Here is an 11,003-nt window from a genome sequence, read left to right as displayed (position 1 = left end):
AAAAATAGCTTTCTTGAATTTTTCAGGATTTAAAAAAAAGTGCATACAGTATAACAGCCATTTGTCCCTATTTAATGACACCAATTAGTTATATTATGGCCACTAATAGACTTCTAGAATGTTTTCCAATACTAGTTTGGCATTTTTGGTGGTACAGGCATATTTCCCCACTTTTTCCTATGCTTTTGCCGGCAAGAATTATCGCGCGACTGCTGTTAGCGCCGATTAGAATAGGTGCGATAAACGGGAGCGCGCAGGCTGCGATAACCCAATTTTTTGGGAGATAGGTGGGATAACATCAGCCACTATTGCGGATCGCATTATCGCGCATAATTGGATACCGCCCATTTTCTTTTAACGGTTTCATTATAGAGGAGACCAAAAAAATTATTCCAACACGATTGTCATGTATATGTGCTGCAGAAATAGCCGTGAATTTTATGAAGTTTTCAGTGAACTGAAACATATTTTAAACCTAATTATAAGCAATGTAATTCTATATTAACGTTATGTTGTCATAGGTAAAATTGAGCTAAGACAGTGATGCTATTTTTGACTTACGAATTTTGCAATAACCTTTTTCGAATATTCGGTGTAAGAATAGGACGCCACTTTCTGATGCTAGATAATGCAGTGGCAGGACAAAAGAATACAAGAGAAAATATTGCAGCAGACAGAAACAATATAGGAAAACGTGTGGCTAGAATTCTTCACCTGCAGAACCTTTTTGATTGTTCTACAATTTTTTTATTTTATTGTAAACAAAAGCGAATGGGAACACAGTGTATCCTGCAGTGCTCACTTGATTCAGAGGGGCATAGTGTTTAGTATTTCCTTTCTTCTCCCTCTAGTATTCCAGAAAAAGGTAATTAACATAATAACATAAATAATTTGCTCAGCTGTTGCGTTAACCATTTCGCTGCCGACCCTGCTCTGGAACAAATTAAGCATCTTGCTCGGCCATAATGTAGCTTTATTGACAAAAAAATATATATATTATTAGGACTTTCCAAAAATGATGATGAATAAAAAGCCAAAATTAAGACAATATGCAGAATCGACAAAAAAAATAATTAAAAAAAATAAAAAAAGATGGATATACTGTAGATTAAATTGTGTCGGAGATATCCGTTGGGTGGGGGTATGCAGCCTAGAAGGGGTTAAGGCATTAATGCTTTAGTAACGTTGTTTTCTTGTGTTTTAAAAATTAAACTGGACAAATAAGGTGGTGTCAGATCCTAGGTGATCCTTCATTTCCAACACACTGAGTAAGCTCACATCAGCAGTAGACAGGAGTTAATGTATGCGTCTGGACCAGTCTAGTCTACCCGCCAGGAATTCATCGAATTGTTAACATCCCTCCTTTTTTGTATGCACCGCACATGATTCTCTTTCTCTCCCTCCCCCCCTCCCTCACTCGCTGACATCCGAAAGCTGAAGCTTTTTAGTGGGAGCATGATATTATTACCTACAATCATACGTTTTAGGGAAGACAAAAAAAAGATATAATTAGCTGTACAATGAAATATGCATAGCCACAAGTGAAGGGCTAATTGTACACTTACACATAGAAAATGTATAGCGCGGGGATTTCCCTGTTAAACCAATGAGTCATTTACTAACAATAATTATTACACGTCTGCTTTTTATAATACAGTGTACTGCATTTGACAGTCCCTTTGATTTTCTTTTATTGTAATCTATACTGAGTGTAACATTTGTTTTTGTAACCATTCAGCATAAACAAGGGGCACGACTTAAACATCTAAATAAGCAATACAATGGAAAATAAACAAATCAGTATCATTTAAATAGATAGAAATAGAACACACCAGTAATAGCTTTGTACATACTGTATTTTGTAGCCATACGTACGAGTGGTCCTACTGCAGCTAATTAAACAAACAAAAGGATTGTTCTACTTAAATTATACTGTTTATTAATATGTATAAAGCAATCTGGGCTGTACTGTAACCATTTACTGTATTCATATATTCAGCAATTTGTATTGCATAACATTTAACAACAACAATATAGTGATACATATTAAAAGGCCAAGTAATACCCTTAATTTCAGGGTACATTCACAAGTCAATAAAGTACATCAGTAAATGATGAAGTAGTAAGATGAATATCATAATGTATAATGTATGTGATATATACATTGCAGCGAAAGAGCAAAACAGTACATATATATATATATATATATATATATATATATTTAAAAAAGAGGGCCACACAACAGCAACATGTTCTAATTTTTAATGCTATATTATATAATAGAAAATTGTATAAGAATAGCATTGAACATAAAACACATTTGTTTAAAAAAAGATAATAGTTATTTTGCATTAAACCAGGTATTTTAACATACATAGTACATAAAGCAACCCGTGCGTTATATATATTATATATTTTATATATATATATTATATATTTTTTTTATTGTTAGAGCATTCCTGCCATCCCCCAGACCCAATCCAAAACCAAATGTCATATACATTAACTATCTCAGACCCAATTAAATAATTTATTAATTCAAAGTCGCAGATACACGATTAATAGAGTCCAGAGCTGCTGGTTCCCCTCCGCCTAGGTCCCAAGAGCCAAACTTGTGATCAGTGATAAAAAATCCTCACAAGTTAGGGTCTCAGGGACTAGGAAAAGTCTAACATCGTTCCGTCGATGGCGTCCTCCATGAATGTGAATATCCTAAAGGTTTAACTTGCTTTCACCATTGTAGTTTGTTTCAAGGATACAACATGAGACACTGTACATATTCATTCAAACATTGTGCTTAATTCAACAGTTTCCTACACATGGGACGATGGATGAGCAGGAAAATAAAGATTACAAATTAAAAAATGTTTGATGAGCGCAGTGCACCCCTGTATACTAAGACTGAGTATCACTCAGGGAGTGAGGGAGACTGTGTAACCCAAATGTATATCCTGTTGCTACCTTGGGCCCGAGGATGTGGATTGCTTCGTCTACTGAGAAAATAATAGAAAAACAGTGGAAAATCGTGCTATATTGTACACCTTATTTTAACGTAAGGCGCTACGGATCCTGCTGCAGACAGGTATCGTGGGGACCAATTGTGCAGACACAAGTTTAACACTTGTATAGGAAGAGCATAGCAAAGAACCTGTACACATCTTTCTATCACCAGGGGGTTCTGCTGCCTTTGCTTTTAGAAGGTCTACCACAATCCAAGCATATTCATTTCATAAGACAGGCTTGTGCCACAGGAGCAATAGCATTCCCAATTAAAGTGGAATCGTTCTCGTTTTCTCCAAAACCAAACGCCATCAACTCAGCCCGGAAAGGTCTTGCAGCAAAGGAAAATACGGTAGAATCCAGTGGATAAAATATTTGTGGTCCCAGGGATTTTTCTGTGTCAAAGGAAGAAAAGACAGACAGAGGGTCGGAAAAAAAAAAGAGTTAGTCAATTAAACTATGTATGCAAACAATCATTTTGATCAATAACAGTTGAAATCACAAAACTGCACCTATGACAGGATGAATCTGCTGAAGAAACAACGATAAATGCTTATAATGCACCCGTATTGCCTGCGGAATCAACACCATTCTCTATAGAATCCATATTCTAACAGTTTTTAGAACAATCATTTCTAGAAAAAGCTTTTTTTTTTTTTATGTCGCCTAGCATGTAACAATCTAATAGCGTTCCCAGAAATAGAAAATACGGTTAAAAATTTCTTTTTAAAAATCCAGTCTGAAATAAGTAGCCTTTTATCCAGTTATCAAGCCATTCCGTCTCTTATCTTAAAATGATTTTACATGCAATATTTGAACACAGTCTACGGATGAACAATTAGGATGAGAAATCTGTGCCCTCCACAGATATGGCATTAACATAATTGCATCCCCCATCACGCAGACCCATCCTCCACAGAGAATACATCTGATGCTTAAAAGATTGAAATCAGTCAGTTTTTAGTCGCTCCCGACGTACCTTTGCCTCTCACTGACTGACTGGCTTTTACCTTGCAAACACACGCGCAGGCACGCAGACAGATAGACACACTTGCAGACACACACACACACATAAAAAAAGCAAGGCGACACAGCAGCGGATGCTGACTCAGAAGAGTTGTGTTTGGAGGGGGTGCAATAGGCTGGTGTTTTTCTGCACTCATCAGTAACATTAATACACTCTCTGGTGTCCACCCTCTCCTGAACCTGCACAAAATGCAGCATTTGCATAATGCCGGAACCCCAGCCCTTGCAGGTCAGACGTCGTGGGGAACACAAACACACTCACACACACACTCACAAACAAACACACACACACACACACACACACACACACACACACACACACACACACACACACACAGTCATGCACAAATAATATTCAGCATATTACAAGAACTGCTTTCTTTTCCTTCAGCCTCATCTTCATATGGTTCTACCTCTCCACTTCTTTTTCGGGACAGAAAAGGAGGAAAAAAAATGCAAAAATGCCTGGTGCTAAATAAGCCGGCTGCCAGCTGGTCTTCCCCGCACCTTTCCCCGAATGCCTGCTGTACCCACCCTTTTCTCCGAATCAATAACTGCTCCAAACGCAGAGGTAGAGACAGGCTCTGACATACACAGTTTCGTCCTCGGTCCTCTGTCTGGAGAACAGCAAGTGATCCAGTCACGCACGTGACGCTGAGCGATATAATGCCAGCAATTCTTATACAGTCTTAAGAGTTTATTCTACGCCTTCGTAGGACCTCTCCCTCCTCACTGAACAAATGCTGGTGGAAACAATGCTTTCCCATAGTCCACATCCCAGACAATACCATGAGCTGGCATTTTCTGATCACTACCCGGTGCTGGAATCACACTCACGGCATTTAATCAGGGCTATGAAGCAGCTGATATATTATTATTTCTAAGATCTAACGTACATACCAGACTTGTTTTCATTGTATGCTTTCCAATACCTAAAAGACCAGCGTCAAATCAATAGCTGGGAGGACAATAGGGCTTAGACGCTACAAACCTGTCTGTGTGACTGTAAAGCAAATGGATATTTGCAGACAGAACGATGCTAGCTAGGGACCTGAGACTTTCATTAGCGTACATATGAATAAAACATCAATACGTGTACATGCTCAGAACCTGCTTTGCTTCAGCTAATACAGGGTAAAGCACAGCGATAGCCCCATACTTGCTGTGTTCCTTCTTTTGTTCTAGGACACACCTTTTTGCCTACAGAGCTGTAGTTAAAGACTGTTCCTCCAGACACTGCTGTTCTATTCACTGACGCTGAGCATGGGGAGAACAGACAGGAGACAGCTTACACGGCGACAAACTAAAACCCAATGCGTCTCACAGCGTACAAGTGGCAAGTTTACTTTTAGAGACATATCCCAGCATGCACTGCAATGCTGCAGCACTTCCGTAAGTTAGTCATTGGCACAATAATAATAAAAAAATTTAAAAAAAATAAGAAGAAGAAAAAGAAGAAGAAAAATAATATCACAGGACTTCATGAGCTTAGAGTCACACAATATGGTAGACAATGGACAGCAAAACAAAGCACAAATGTGACATAAAGTGAAACATATATAAAAGAACCAGGAATTCATGCACCATGATACTTAGTGAGACAGACACTGGCTCATTGTAATTTTATACGTACATTAGATTGCCATCTCCTCTTTATGTCCTTTTGCTCTTCCAGCATCCCTTTCCTTTGTGCCTTTTCCCCCTCTCTACTTTTACCCACAATGCCCTGGTTAAATAAATGTCATGACCTCGCTACAGCTATCAGATGCGAATAGAAAAAAAAAAAAAAAAAGAAGAAAAGGGAAGATACTATTTTAAAAATGGGGCATGCGCTCTGATGATAAACTGCCGACTGGTACAGGATGGTGGCCTGCCTCTCAGAGGAGCCGTCACCTGCTCTGCCAATCGGAGACAGCCAATGCAAATGCTAAACACATCTATATTCACTCCGGTCCAACGCCTCGCACTCCATGGAGCTCATGCCAACGGTTAAATGCTGTAAGTGTAAGCTAATGATTGTGAGGCCGTGCAACCCTTTCATTGCTGAAGAGCACAGTCATGCACTCAATGTCACTAAGCGGCCAGAGCACAAAGAATGACCACATTCCAGTGTGAGATGAGAAATGTTCTGTATATACAAGTGATGCACGGTCACAAGACCATCTGAGGCATTATTACAGGAGTGTCTGTAGGGCCAGGGGACTTGGCGGACCGCATTCAATCAATACTTCTCTGCAAAGAGATGTTGCAATCTATCAACTCAATTACCTTTGCTGGAGAACGTCTGAAATGAAGGTCTTCGAGAATCATTAACCTCGTATTGTTTTCCTTTCATTTCCATCAGATGTATAAAGAGCAAAAATGGGTAATATGTAGGGATTGGATATTTAATACACTAATATCTTCTGTTGCTATGCACTACGGATCCTATACAAAGTAATTATAAACAAGCTATGAGCTATATTACTACTATGAGATGAGAGTGTTAACTCTGAGTGACAGACACAAAGATGCTATAAGTTACAGGTGTGATGCGGTTACTATGAAACACGTGTTACTATGACTTACAGGTGTGACAGTGTTACTATGAGTTATAGAGGCGATACCGTGCTAGCATGAGATACAGATTATTAAAGAAATGAGTAACAAAACCTGCGGCCTTCATCCTTTTATTTTTAACCCTTCCTGCTACCTTCTATTTTACGGTAAGGCGCTGCTATAGCATAGATTCTGCTCTACTATATGTTAATATCAGCACATGTGAAACATAGATTTATCTGATGGGGATCTTAGCGTGTTCTGCTTGATAAACTAACATCCAAATATTTGCTGCGGAACATGGGTGGTCATTCCAAGTTGATCGCTCATTGCCGAATTTCGCAGCGATCAGGTGAAAAAACGGCATTTCTGCGCATGCGTATGCCCCACAATACGCACACGCGACGTACGAGTACAAAGCTCTTTGTGGCTGTGCTCAGGTTCTAGCAAAGTTATCTTCGCAGTGGCGGCCGCAAGAAGATTGACAGGAAGGGGGCGTTACTGGGTGTCAACTGACCGTTTTCAGGGAGTGTTTGCAAAAATGCAGGCATGTCCGAAAAAACGCAGCCGTGGCTGGGCGTTCGCTGGGCGGGTGTATGATGTCAAATCCGGACACGAATAGGCTGAATTGATCACAAGCGCTGAGTAGGTTCAGATCTACTCTGAAACTGCACAAACTGTTTTTGCAGAGCTCGGCTGCACATGCATTCGCACTTCTGCTAAGCTAAAATACACTCCCCAGTGGGTGGTGGCATAGCGTTTGCACGGCTGCTAAAACTAGCTAGCGAGCGATCAACTTGGTATGACCCCCATGATGCGAATCTGACAACAGCCCACATCTCCCGTCACCCCAGAAACATCAACACAGAAAAAATGGATCGCTTGGATGTCCAGGCGTACTTTATACATATGACAAAACAGCCAAGATATTCTGTAGAATGGAGCAGGGCAGAAATACATGGTGTACCTGACCAAATGTTGACTCTTAAAATAGAGCACGATGAATGGACAATGTAAAACTGTTGACGCTACAGCGTTCAGGGACCATTTCACAGTTAGACGTGGCACTTATAATAATCTAACAGCTATCTTACTAACAGAATTGCGTTTAGTTAAACTAACTTAGGGGGCTATTCATAAATGGGCGCAGTTGAGCAGACAGGCGATTTTCACTCAACTGCGCATGTGCCGTGTTCGCAATGCACGTGCACGACCATTCGCTATCCTTCTGAGATGCGATCACGTAGAGATTGAGAGGCGGTGGGCGTCCTGGGGCTGCGATGTGCATTGTGGGGGGGGGGGGGAGAACAGGAAACGCAGGAGGCATGCCATGGCTGTTTTCGGGGAAGGCCAATGACATCGCCTGCATTTCCTGCAAGTGGAAACATGGCATTGGTGCTCCTGCCAAGGCAGTCAGGCTGCGTCGGCAGGAGTCAACCACTATTTGAGCTTTTTGTGATGCGATCGCAACTGAATTGTGATCACATTGGGGGACGGCGCATGCCCATGTGATTTTAGCGGTCGCAGATTTTGCTAAGATAGCAATATCTGCAACCAACTCTGAATAACCCCCTTAGTGTGACTCTACAATGCAGGACCCTGTCTCAAAGGGGTTGTTGATTTGAGATACGGTCATTAGGTCAACCACACTTAGGTCGACGGTCATTAGGTCGACCACTATTGGTCAACATGCATTAGGTCGACATGGTCACTAGGTCAAGGGGACACGGTGCCCTAATTGGGGTTCCCCGCCACTTTACGAAGAAAACGACACCAAAAAAAGTAAAAAAAACACCTCATGTCGACCTTTTTCCATGTCGACCTAATGATCACGTCGACCTAGTGACCATTTTAGCTGTGTTGACACAATAACGTTAAACATGATGCTCAAAATGTTAATGTCAACATGGTTAAAATGCTTTAATTATCAATACATCAATACAGATGTGTCTTTATAAATCTAGCCACAATACGCCACGCAGCGTGAGGTGACCGGCACGAGTGAGTCACATGGCCGCGTGCAACTCTGCTATACCTCTGCATATTTACTCTAGGCGTATTGCTTGTTCACCAAGCGTATGTGTTCTGTATGTGTCGTGTATTGAAATACTGAATATGAGCACAATGCATCCAACTTTTATCACAATTATATATTAATATATTACTACAGTGTGTATATATATATATATATATACATATATGTATATATACATATATATATATATATATATATATATATGTACACTGCAGATTTTGTAAAGGATGTTTGCACTGTATTAGCAATATCTCTCTGGAAATACTGTGTTATTCTCTCTTACTATTCGCGGTTCCACCACAAGATCCATTGACTGAGGAACATAACAAACTACCAGACCAAGGGCCTGACTCAGAGATAAATGCAGTGCTGATGTTGTATGCAGTGTACTGCACTTGGTATAAGCCGCACTGTGCATGAGCTGCGATGGTCTTGCAATGCCAGCTGCAGTGAGGGTTTATTTGCAAAGTGAGTGACAGTCAGGGAGCATTTGTGGGAGGTAACGGGGGATTGGCGAATCAAATGCAGGCACGTTGCAACCATTTCAGGGGCGTGTCACAGCTTGCCACTGCGATCCTGTATGCAGTAAACATGCTGCACAACTGTAGGGTTTCTCACGCGGTCGATTATAGTTCCGATGGTTGCGTCTTCGTACACAAGCGGCGGATCTCAGGCGCCTCCAAAGGGCATTTAATACAAATACCAGTGGCTGCGGCATCTGCATATTTTCACACAGCAGCGGCATATTAAATCACAGCAGCAAAGACATTTGTGTCCATATCTGAATCAGGCCCTGAGTATCACTTCCTGCCTAAGAAACCGCCTTGTCTATTCCCTAAACGTCTTGAAGAGCCAGCTGATACCGTAGCTCTTCCATTCTGGCTGTAATGCATGATCCTGATGCTATAGCCCATTGGTGCAAGTCACCACTCTTGTTATCTCATCGAAAGCACAGTCCTAATTACTGCAGGGTCACATTATCAATGGTGCCAGTGGCAGGTCTGGGGGGGTGGGGGTGGGGGGTTGCAGCAATGTCTGCGACGGGTGATAAATTGTCCCCTAAATATTTCTGGAACATACATTTATAGGGCATGATTCAAAGTTACATGCAAATCAGCTGTAATTACTTGCTCATTATGTGCACAGAACTAAGGGGGTAATTCCAAGTTGATCGCAGCAGGAATTTTGTTAGCAGTTGGGCAAAACCATGTGCACTGCAGGGGAGGCAGATATAACATGTGCAGAAAGAGTTAGATTTGGGTGGGTTATTTTATTTCTGTGCAGGGTAAATACTGGCTGCTTTATTTTTACACTGCAAATTTAGATTGCAGATTGAACTCACCCCACCCAAATCTAACTCTCTCTGCACATGTTAAATCTGCCCCCCCTGCAGTGCACATGGTTTTGCCCAACTGCTAACAAAATTCCTTCTGCGATCAACTTGGAATTACCCCCAAAATGAATATATGCCAGTATGCAGAGTTGTACGCATTTATACAAACTAAAATCATCATAGTAATAAGGCCTAAATTATAGTAACAATGCCTAAATTATAGTAATAATGCCTAAATCATAGTAGTAATACGTAAATCACATTAATAAATCTTAGTAATAATGAAACATTTATGATTCCACTTCCAATAGCACTGAATACAAGAAAATACTCACATTCCTTATTAATAACTCCATGCACAGTGCATCTCCCTAATTATCGGTATTTGTATATATGCATGATTTCATTTACAAACACAATAAATGTCACAGCGCTTTGGGAAAAACTCACATGGCAATATTAGGTTCTATAATGTATGTGTGAACTACAATTTAACCAATTGTTTAATTAATAATTGAAAGTTAAAGTCTAATTTTATTATTTCAAAGCTCTTTTGTTCCTAAAAATCTGTTTTGAGACCCTAAACATCTTAGTGATAATTGGTGGACCCCTTTCTTTGAAAGTAAAGCATTCATAACATAACCAGAAATAACGACACAGAGACTTGAATTTGGCAGAAAATTGCTAGCTATTTATTTGTCCCTAACCATTAGGAAACCTGTAATAAAAAGAGATTAATTTAAATATGCCGCTCCAGCTGGCATACGGTGGCGGCCCAAAAGAACGGCTCCTTAATCTAAATTAAACTTAAATAACTCAATCCTATAAATTTACTAAAAGCTTACCATAAACCGGTAATAGGTGACAACTCAACCCCCACAGTGACTACCCACCGCTCCTGGGTGCCCTGCCGCTGCCTTCCCGGACGGGTGGTCAAGCGGCCATAAGTCGATGGAGGTGAGTGCACCTAAACCACAACAAACTGTAAAACACTACAGTTTTCTCTACCATACGAAACTGCCGTTCTTTTCCGCCAATAAATAGCCAACGATAAAACAGCCAACAACTTAG

General features: G+C 40.5%; 1 long non-coding RNA gene across 1 annotated transcript in view; it reads right to left on the bottom strand.

The window, feature by feature from the left end:
- Positions 1-780: 780 nt before the first annotated feature.
- Positions 781-11,003, bottom strand: part of LOC135050156 (uncharacterized) — an 876,439-nt gene continuing 866,216 nt past the window's right edge. The window contains exon 11 of the long non-coding RNA XR_010241558.1: positions 781-3,395. This is a non-coding gene — a long non-coding RNA (uncharacterized LOC135050156). The remainder of the gene's footprint in view (positions 3,396-11,003) is intronic.

Source organism: Pseudophryne corroboree, chromosome 2, assembly GCF_028390025.1.
Source record: "Pseudophryne corroboree isolate aPseCor3 chromosome 2, aPseCor3.hap2, whole genome shotgun sequence".
Lineage (NCBI taxonomy): Eukaryota > Metazoa > Chordata > Amphibia > Anura > Myobatrachidae > Pseudophryne > Pseudophryne corroboree.
The sequence above is the reverse complement of the archived record's forward strand: the minus strand, read 5'-3'. Positions and strand labels throughout refer to the sequence as shown.